Genomic DNA, 10367 nt, shown 5'->3' on the forward strand with positions numbered 1-10367 from the left:
TGCTGAGGGGAGCAGCAGGGAGACAGGAGAGGTCTGCTATGCCATGTGGGTCAGCTCCCTGGCCCAGAGTGGCTGGCAATAACTTGATATCAACAGCATTGAGACTTAACCCTGTGCCACCAGGGAAGCCCCTAAACATGTGGATTTAAAAAGCAGTCCATGTACATGCCAACTCATCACTGTCTTTATGTGTGTGCATATATACACACACACACACACATATATATAAACTGTTTAATGTACACATTTTTATACCTGCCCAGGCGTGGTTTTAACTAAAAACATAGCAAATTCCCTAAACACCCCCACTTTCACTACCCATGAGAAGGTATGACCTCAATAATTTATCTACCAAGTAGAGAAGATCCTCTGAGAAATTTTAACAACTGCTTTTGTTTTTATTCTGGAGAGAGGTACTATACTAACAGCACAATGACAAACTGCCTTCACTACCATTCATTCTTTACATTAATTTTTTATGTATCAAATCTCTAAAATATATTTAACTGCTGTAAAGCAAAAGTTTCAATTTTTAAAGGCAACATGCACATAAAAATAACTGGAAAGTAACAACTGCTTTGACTGCTCTGTCTGCAGATTTTTATACAAACGCTCCAATTTAAAAAGCAATTTGTCAATTATCCAAATGCTTTTGTATAGAACGTATAAGATTTTTTCACTCAATCTGCATTAGAGAATATGAACTTTCAGTTAATATGATCTTTTCTTCATTTTCTAAAGCACATCCAAATTAATAACAGGGTTTCAGAACAGCAGATTTAGGATACAAAAAGCATAAGATTTAATAAATATGTCAAGAGCAAACATAAACTTCATTTGCTGACCATTAATGATAAAGGGTATCTGAAAGAGTAATAATTATTGGGCCTCCCCTGGTGGCGCAGCGGTTGAGCGCTGGGCTGCGAAGCTGCCCACAGCCTCTGCAGCACAGGATCGATCCTCGGTCACCGCGAGGGTCCCACATGGCGCGCAGACCTCTCCTGCCGCCCGCTGCTCCCCTCAGCAGTGTACCTCGGTCCTTCTGCCTGCTCTGCTCCCCGCTCTGGCTCTGGTGAATTCTCTCACCCTCCCGCGCTTCTGACTGTACCCAGTGCTTGTATACATAAAATAAATAAATCTTTTAAAAAAAAGAGTAATAATTATTCAGATGAATGATGCAGACTAAGTAAATAAAAAATCTTACAAAATGTAGGAGATTATATGCAGTACAAAATGGTATCTTAACCATCAAAAGCAAGCACTTACGATAGGTAGCCAGACATGGGATCTCCTTTTACCTTTTACTTTTAAAATGATCCAACTTAAAATAATCCATGCTCCCCATCTTAGGCATTTCATACCTTAAGTTAACACGGGGCTCAATGACACAGATGTGGCTTTACGACACCACTAGTTGAAAACATCCGGCTTTTATTTATTTTTTTCCAAAGGTTTATTTATTTATTTATTTATTTATACAAGCACTGGGTACAGTCAGAAGCTCAGGAGGGTGAGAGAATTCACCAGAGCCAGAGCGGAGAGCAGAACAGGCAGACGCACAAAGTACACTGCTGAGGGGAGCAGCGGGTGGCAGGAAAGGTCTGCGCGCCATGTGGGACCCTCGCCGGTGGCCGGGGATCGAACTGGCGCTGCAGAGGCCGCGGGCAGCTTCGCAGCCCAGCGCTCAACCGCTGCGCCACTGGGGAGGCCCCATCCTGTTTTTCTTTAAACCAAAAATTAAATTTGGTTTTCCCACCAAGTAGTAAAATGATTAAAAATTACTAGACAGTACCAAAAAACTCTGGATGAGCTGCTGAAGAAACATACACTTCTTTATCTCCACTATCTCCCCAAAACATGAGGACAAAGAAAACTGGAAAGCGACACGAGATAACCACGTGGCCGGGACAAACTGGAGAAAGTGGGCCCAGGGCCCTGAGCAAAGGCCACACAACCCAAAGCTAAGGAAAGGCATCTCGAGCTGAAATAAGAGTCAGAGGTATTTACTCAAAGACAAAAAAGGTGTGTGTTGGGTGGGGGAGGGGGGAGTTCCTATTAAAATTCAATAGAAGAGAAATTAAGGGATTTTCCCTCAAAGAACCACAAAAACCTGATCTTAAATGTGAGAAAAAGAACTAGGATAATTAACATATTAATCTAGGAGGTCCAACATCCAAAAAAGAAAACATTCCATTCAGGAAAAAAAGCAAATGAAAGGAAGAAATTATAAAGCACATTTTTAAAATATTCCTGGAACTGAAGGACATTAGTTTACAGACTGAGAGGACTCACCACTCCATGGAGGGCGGGGAATCAGACATACGAGGGTGAAAACTCAGGAGACAATACAAAGGTATTGAAAAGTTTCCAGAAACAAAAATTTACATACAAATGATTAGGAAACAGATGGCAGCTTAGTAGTAACACTGATAGCTGGAGGTTGGTGGAGCAAGGCCTTCAGAATTCAAGCGAAAATTTACTTTCATCACAGCACAGCTTCAGAGGCAATGACTGGTGCGCTTCCACATCTCAGCATCCTGCAGGGGCATGTGACTGCTTCAGGCCACCGGACTGTGAGCAAGTGACATGCATCGGGCCTCCCCAGTGGTGCAAGGGGTTAAGACGCAACCTATGAAGCTGTCACTACAGCACAAGTTCGATCCCCAGCCAGGGAGCTACCCACATGGCGAGCAGACCTCTCCTGTCTCCCCGCTGCTCCCCTCAGCAGTGGATTTCAGTCAGTCTGCCTGTTCTGCTCCCCACTCTGTCTCTGGTGAATCCACTCACCTCTCCACACCTCTGGCCTGTACCCCAGCTCTTCTATGCGTAAATAAATAAATCTTTAAAAAAAAAAAGAGCCACTGCAGAAACCCTGAGGCCACAGCAGACTTGGCAAAAGCAATAAATAAGCTTATGTTACGCACAGAGGTTTACAGCATAACCTATTCTATCCTACTGCATTAGCCTAGAATTCTACACACAGCCAGATAATAAATCTTGTACTTGAGACCTAGACATTTCTGACATGCAAGGTCTCAAACAAAAAGACAACTCTCCCATCACCTTTCTCAGAAGTTACTAGGAAGATGCGCTCCATCAGATCAAGAATTAAACTAAGAAACAGAAAATAGGGACTCCCACTTAGGAAAGAGGAGAAACAAATGTCTACACTGACGGCGTAGGTCCTATTTCCCTATCTGAGATACTGCCCACTGTCCACAGCTCTCCCCAGTCAAGCACGGTCCCCTCTAAGGGCCAACTCAAATATGACTTCCTCCACGAAGACACTGACCCCAAACCCCTCACTTCCAGGTAAATGAAAACACCCTGCGCCAGCGGCACGAGGAGCCGCGCCCAGCAGACGCCCTTCTAAAACACACGCAGATTACACACCCGCGCCGAGTCCCGTTTCCTCATCTGTGCAAAGATGAAACTAGTCAATAAGCAGAAGGTTCCATCCAATTCTAAAATGAAGTATTTCTGGAAATGTGCAAAACCACTGAAATACTTACACAAGGCGATGGTGCACGCGCACTTATTCTGCCAGTTTGGTAGCCGGCAATGTTATTTTCTAAATAAGCTTAACTTGAAAAGCAATGTAAACAGACAAAGATGACTGTTATCAGAGGGCAGATAGTCCTTAAAACCAAAATTAGGCTCTAATTAAAAAATACCTTCATACTGTAACATTAAAATTAAACTCGCCGAGGAAACAACACAGTCACAAGTCTCCCAACGAAATGCCATCTTCCTGTCAGCGCGCAGGAGAGCAGTCCTTCAACCCGCCCGCCAGGGTCACTGGCGCGGCCAGAATAACATTTATCACAAAAATCACAAGCACAAACATAAACAGCACCAAAATAACTGTCTATTTAGAGCACGTGGTGAATTCATCTTGTCTAAATAGTGTTAATAACGCTGAGTTCTTAAAATTGTCACTGACGGAGATCTTACCTAATGGGAGCCAGGCAGTCCTCCGCCTTCCTAAGGGAGGTGAGTTAAACACAAGTGTGTGTGTGAAACACAATCGCGCGCTATCACTGAAGTGCTGTGTGCAGCAGAGGCCTCGTCAAAGGCCAAAAACCTGCTGGAACATTTCAGAATGGCACAGGGACACCATCCAGGGTTGCTAATGTTCTTCAGTAAGACTCAATCTTTTCTTCTTTCCTTCTTCTCTACCACTCAAGAGTGTGCTCCCAGGGGCAACAGGGCAGTGCCTGCTCCCTAAACATCGTGCCCAACTGCGATGCACTCTTAATAATTAAGAAAAAATATTAGGGGCCTCCCTGGTGGCGCAAGGGGTTAAGCACCACACTAGGAAGCAATCTGCAGCCTCTGCAGCACGAGTTCGATCCCCGGCTGGCCAGGGAGCAACCCACATGGCGCAGCAGACCTCTCCTGTCTCGCCCGCTGCTCCCCTCGGCAGTGTACTTCGGTCCTTCTGCCTGCTCTGCTCCCCGCTCTGGCTCTGGTGAATTCTCTCACCCTCCCGCGCTTCTGGCTGTACCCCAGGTCTTGTATGCGTAGATGAATAAATCTTTAAAAAAAGAAAAATATTAGTGTGATGGCTATTAGGAGCAATAAAATATTAGAGCAGACAATATGAGAATGGGACATGGGCGCTGCAGGTCGCTCTAAGTACCTCTGTTGTTCTCCCTCCCCTACCAACCGACTTGCGACGAGCGTGCCCAGAACCCAGGCGCTGTCGGAGCAGCCCCCCAAATCCTAGCACCTGGCGTCATCAGTGCTGGGCAGGCTCCCACCTCTCCCTCCTTTGTTTCCATTTTCTTTTCCCTTCTCTTTTTTAAATTTTTTTTTAAAGATTTATTTATGCATTTAAGAACTGGGGTACAGGCCGGAGAGAATTCACCAGAGCCAGAGCGGGCAACAGAACAGGCAGATTGACGAAATACAGTGCTGAGGGGAGAAGCAGGCGCGGCAGGAGAGGTCTGAGTGCCATGTGGGTAACTCCCTGGCTGGGGATTGAACTCCTGCTGCAGAGGCTGCGGACACTTTCATAGGTTGCAGCTTAACCCCTTGCGGCACCAGGGAGGCCCTCTTTTCCCTTCTTGGACCTTTTCCCCGGCTTACTGAACAAGAAAAACCAAGCCTTACCTAAATGTTGCTGATTAACCAAACTCTCCTTTTAACTGATCGCAGTGTATTTTAAATGAAGCCTCACTGTATCAGCACTTGTTATATCCCAAAGACTGAACTCATACCATTTCTATGCCTTATCTCACTTAATTTTTACACCTATGCTGAGAAAGGCACTACGCTAAGGAAAATAAGACTTACACGTTTACTTTAAAAACCTACCCTAGGGCCTCCCCTGGTGGCGCAGCGGTTGAGCGCTGGGCTGCGAAGCTGCCTGCAGCCTCTGCAGCGCATATTTGATCCCCGGCTGCCAGCGAGCGACCCGTGGACGCAGACCTCTCCTGCCGCACCCACTGCTCCCCTCAGCAGTGTATTTCGTCAGTCTGCCTGTTCCGTTCCTGGCTCCGGCTCTGGTGAATCCTCTCACCCTCCCGTGCTTCTGACTGTACCAGTGCTTGTATAAATAAAATAAATCTTTAAAAAATAAAAATAAAAGCCTACCCTATAAAATCAGTGCTGAAATTCAAACCTAGATCTGCCCCGCCACGAAAGACTGTCTTCACCAGCTGTAACTGGAGTAGTGTAGGTCTCTAATTCCAAAAGAGTTTTTCCTTCCTGCTTAACTCTATACCCGATAACTGAGGTTTTACCTTATAAACTATGCAAACTAACATCAAGGGAAAGTGCAATGGTGTGGTGACTGTCCACACACTATAAATAAATATGCTTCCAGAAGAGATGGCGGCTGGTAGTCTTGCTGACCGGCCAGTTGGCTATGTCACGGACGCACAGCTCTCTGCGTGGGGCTATCTGCACAGTGTGCTAAGATCTATTCAGTTCAAGCAGGAATAAATGAGCAACACACACACACACACAAAGCCAGATGTCTAAGATCTCCACAGCAAGTCTTTGCCTTTAAAGTGTAGGGATCAAGGTTAAAAAAAAAAAAAAAAACTGCACCCACTCTCTGGTCACCACATCCCTGCTCAGTGGCTGGGTCTCATGGGCTGTGCCGGGGAACAGAGGAGACAGACAGATCACACCCTGGCCTCATGAAACTCACATGGGGAGACCAAACAGGAAAAAAGCTACAAACAGTAAAAAATATTAAGACAGCAACACATAAACTGGTAAGAAGGGATGATGAGGCTACTCTGAGGTGATCCCAGCAAATCCCAGCAACGGACCTGAGAATGAACCAACCCCAGGAGTCACCGCAGACCTTTCTAGACAAAGAGAACGACCACGCCATGGGTCAGGAGGTCGGCAGCAGCTCAAATGCTGAGGAACAGAACGGCTGGAGCATAACTCTGTGGTGAGGCAGAGGGGGTGCTCAGAAAGACGCGGAACCGGGCGGAATCCTGAGGCCAGGGGAGAGCAAGTCTTCACTTAAGTAGCTGCTCGTCCTTGGGAACTTCTACTCTAAGGGAAAGGAAGCACGAGGAAACCGACCGCGGCCACAGGCTTGTTGACAGGCAGGAGTTACGCTCACTCTGGTTTTTCCAGTGGCAAAAACGCCACACTTCTAAATAAAGACCTCCAAACACTTCTAAGACTCAACGACCATTTGCAATCATTCATTCGTTCATTTTCCAACCCGCTTATCCCAGCTGATGGATGCGCGTGGCCGGGGCCTATTACTCAGGAAGCTCAAGGCACAAGGCGGGACCTGCTCCGGACGGGACACCCTCAGTGGTCGGGGCATCTCACACTCACTCACATCCACCCTCTCACTAGGACAACCGGGGCACACCTGTGACCCTTCGGGATGCGGGAGGAAGCCAGAGTGCCCAGAGAAACCCAAGCGGACCTAGGCAGAATGTGCCAGATGCTCAGATAGCAGCCCCCGCCTGGAATCAGTTGTTTTTTTCCTCCTCATCATCGTCATGGAGCGACCTTGTATCTCACACTGTTTGGGGACCTGCTGTACTCACACTAACTCTGCCACAAGGATTTTTATCCCCACTTTAGCCCCATATAAGGAAGACAACTAAGAGGTAAAATGTGCACAAGGTCACAAAGCTAGTAATGGACACTCTTTTTGGAAGACTCAACACCTCCCAAATGTACTCTGCAGCGAGAACCAAAGTCCTCAACGACTAGGTACGTCTATTCTCGAACAGCAACAAGACCAGCAGCCACCTAAACCTGTCCCCACAAAGCAGAACTGTACGTGTACGCAGAATCCACGAAGACGCTGAAGTCAGATGAGAGAAAAATGTACCCTCAGTCCTGAAGTCTTCACTATTTAGCAATTACGCCAGCAAGCTGCCCGGCACAATCCATCAGCCATGAGAACATTAACGGCAGCCTCGCGCGGGCGACAATTTAGATCAGGTCCCTCTGGTGCTTCTCTTACTACCTGGGCAATTCTTTCAATCAACCTAGTCACGTAAAAAAAAGTTTCCTTTTCTATGGTGTATAGACTAGTATTATGAGTTTCTCCCTTGTAAAAGAACAACTTTACAGAAGTACTCAGGCACGGCAGAAGTGCCCGTTCCCAAACTGGCAGAGGCGAGCGAGAGGGTAGACTCTGAAGCAGACAACCCCCACTTACCACAGGAGACGCAACAAACACAGCAGCCACAGGCGCTCCTCCCGGCTCTGGCTCATCTACCCGCCTAGCCTTACTACAGCATGACCCCGGCGGCCACGCCACACACCTTCAGGATAGCACGGGGTATACGCCTCGGACCTCACCATATTTGGGTGTGGAGACCAACCCATTGCACGCGGCTGCACGCTTCTTGACAACCCCGGGAACCGTCACCCGTTCAGAAGTGGACGTCTCCTTTTTTCCAGAAAACATGCCTTACTATGCTCAAGCAGTAACTTCTATGAGCAAATTAAGAGATACTATTAATAACACAAGTTTCATGAAACTTGACCTCAAGGGGGAAAACTAATCGTTTTCTCTAAGGACTCAAGGTACACAAGACGGTCAGAGGAAGACACCTGCCTCTGCTCCCCAGACAGAGGTCACTAGAGAAACACCAGACGGCGCGTCCCCGCCCAGCACCAGGTCGTGCCACCTGAAGCTCTGCTCTGCTACTGCCGACAAGAGGTCATGGGGGTGCAGGCAGGGGCTGACCACGGGGGTGCAGGCAGGGGCTGACCATGGGGTGCAGGCAGGGGCTGGCCACGGGGGTGCAGGCAGGGGCAGACCATGGGGTGCAGGCAGGGGCTGGCCACAGCGTGCAGGCAGGGGCTGGCCACGGGGTGCAGGCAGGGGCTGGCCACGGGGGTGCAGGCAGGGACAGATCATGGGGTGCAGGCAGGGACAGATCATGGGGTGCAGGCAGGGGCTGGCCACTGGGTGCAGGCAGGGGCTGGCCATGGGGGTGCAGGCAGGCGCTGACCATGGGGAGCAGGCAGGGGCAGACCACAGGGTGCAGGCAGAGGCAGACCATGGGGGTGCAGGCAGGGGCTGGCCACGGGGGTGCAGGCAGGGGCTGACCACTGGGTGCAGGCAGGGGCTGACCACGGGGTGCAGGCAGGGGCTGGCCACGGGGGTGCAGGCAGGGGCTGGCCACGGGGAGCAGGCAGGGGCTGGCCACGGGGGTGCAGGCAGGGGCTGGCCACGAGGGTGCGAGGTCCTGCGTCCTGGGGAGGCCAGCCAGGCACCCACTGAAAGACGGGGGAAGGGGCAGCGCAGGTTCTTCCTACCAGCCCTGAAGGGAAAGGCAGTAAGAGGGGGGCGGGAGGAAGGGTTCCAAAGAGAAGCTGCAGAGGGTCCTAACACCGGTCAGGGTTCAGGCGAGTAACCCCGCGGGCCTGTGCCCAGGCCAACCAGGGGGAAGCCCTTGGCAAGCCCAAATAGTAAGTGCTCCCCAGAGGCACCAGGAAAACAGCAGGAGGGCGCTGGAACCAAGGGGTTCAGGACACACAAGGGGTTCAGATTTTGTCCAGAGCAGGTGGCCCCGCGACTCACCCCATCCGGGCAGGCGAGGAGGACCGCGAAGAACCCGCAAGCGGGGGAAGAGCAGCTGGTCTGGCCGCGAGGCCCCCGCGTCCTTAAGGGGCGCTGGGGCGGGGGAGGGGGGGGGCACCGCGGGGTGGGGTCGCGTCGGGGAGCTGGGGGGGGGGCGGGCCGGCTCCCTCGCCGAGCGGGTGGGGGGCCTGGCAGCCAAGCGGGTGGGGACCTGGCAGCCGCCGCGGCGGGGCGGGGAGTGAGACCCGCGCCGGGACACTCAGCGCCGCCCCCACCGGGACCCCCGCGCAGGCCCCGCACCCCAGGTTGCCCTACCCCGCCCCCCCACCCCGGCAGATGCTCACGAGCCCCGGGAGGAACTGAATCTGAGCTGGGGCGTCTCCCAGCCGGCCGGGGATCCGCCGGCCGCCCCACCGGGCCCGACCCCCAAGGAGTGGGGAGGGGACCCCGCGCCGCCACCGCAGCGGCGCGTCCAGGGGCGCGCGGGTCACCCGCGCCTCCAACTTCGGCGCCAGGACGCGCCCCGAGAGAGGCCGGGCGCCGGCCGCGGGGAGCCCCCCGGCCCCTCAAGTTGCCAACTCCGGGGAGCGGCCCCCGCGGCGGCCGCCCCGCCCTCGGCCCCCCGCGCCGGCCCGGCCCGCAGCACCTGCCCGCCCGCCCGGCCCGCGGCCCCCGCGCCCCCCGGCCCCGGGCCCCCGCGCCCCGAGCCCCGGCCCCCCGCGGCCCCCGCGCCCCGGCCCCCCGCGCCCCGGCCCCGGCCCCCCGCGCCCCAGGCCGCGCCGGCAGGAGCCGGGTCGGGCCCCGAGCCCGCAGGCCCCGCGCCGCCCCAGGCCGCGCCGAGCCGGCCTCTCCCCGCGGCCGCGGCAACAAAGGCGGCGGCCGGGCCCGCGCGGCCGGGCGCGGGGCAGCGGCGGCGGAAGCAGGACCAGGCCCCGGCCCCGGCCCCGGCCCCCCGCCCCGGCCCCGGCCCCCCGGCCCCCCGGCCCCAGGCCCGCGCCCCGCCCCGCCCCGCGCGGCCCACACTCACCCGGGCCGCTGCGCTCCCGCCGGCCCGGCCGGCCGCGGCTCGGCCCGCTCCGCGGCTCCTCCTCCGCCCGCCGCGGCCTCCTCCGCCTCCTCCTCGGCGGCGGCGCGCGCTGCCGAGACCCGGGGCCGCCCGCGCCTCAGCTCGGCCCGGCGCAGGCGGCGTCCCGGCGCGGGGGCGGCCCGGGGGCGACGTGCGCGCGCGGGGCGGGGCCAGGGCGGGGCGGGGCCTAGGGGGGCGGGGCCGCGGGCGGGGCGGGGCCGAGGAGGGGCGGAGTCGCGGGGCGGGGCCAGGGAGGGGCGGGGCCGCGGCCGC

At 54.0% G+C, this 10367-nt stretch overlaps 1 protein-coding gene across 4 annotated transcripts in view; it reads right to left on the reverse strand.

The window, feature by feature from the left end:
• Window positions 1-10092, reverse strand: part of SOCS6 (suppressor of cytokine signaling 6) — a 33362-nt gene extending 23270 nt beyond the window's left edge. The window contains exon 1 of one of the 4 annotated variants that reach the window (XM_054693991.1): window positions 10056-10092. The gene's annotated coding sequence lies outside the window, so the exon portion shown is untranslated. Of the gene's footprint in view, window positions 1-2389; window positions 4342-7797; window positions 8202-9028; window positions 9102-10055 lie in introns of those variants that run through there. The other 3 variants (XM_037508414.2, XM_054693992.1, XM_054693993.1) reach the window with 3 other exon arrangements.
• Window positions 10093-10367: the final 275 nt, after the last annotated feature.

This window comes from Talpa occidentalis, unplaced genomic scaffold (assembly GCF_014898055.3).
Source record: "Talpa occidentalis isolate TD23 unplaced genomic scaffold, MPIMG_talOcc4v2.1 talOcc4.13, whole genome shotgun sequence".
NCBI classification, from domain to species: Eukaryota; Metazoa; Chordata; class Mammalia; order Eulipotyphla; family Talpidae; genus Talpa; species Talpa occidentalis.